Here is a 509-nt window from a genome sequence, read left to right on the forward strand (position 1 = left end):
GGTACAAGAGAACTTTGTTGTAGATTTAATTCGATCATATTTTGAAATAAAAATAAAAAAGAGTCTTTCTACAATGAGAGAAATTTTTTTGTCAAATGAGAGACAATCACTTTTTATTTTTAATAAATTAAAATACATGAAATATAAGAATTAATGAGATGAATAATAAAAGAAGTAAATATTAAATTAAAAAGCATTTTAAATGTAAACTTAAATTTCACAACTAAAGAAAGGGATCACGAGTTGACAACCATCTTATTAGACCTAGGGTTGCAAGTTTGAGGATTGTTTCGAACATTTTTAAATAGGAAAGAGTAATGGGGAATAATGATTGGTATATCAATATGGTTCACCGACTAGCGGACTATTCTATTATAAATAAACATAAGAAATTACAATTATAATTCTATGAATAAAAAATTAATATTAAACAACTAAATAACTCAAATGCATAATAATAAACCAACTTTAATTTTTTTTTTTGTGATATTTCCTCTCACCATAGTATT

Source organism: Macadamia integrifolia, chromosome 6, assembly GCF_013358625.1.
Source record: "Macadamia integrifolia cultivar HAES 741 chromosome 6, SCU_Mint_v3, whole genome shotgun sequence".
NCBI lineage: Eukaryota > Viridiplantae > Streptophyta > Magnoliopsida > Proteales > Proteaceae > Macadamia > Macadamia integrifolia.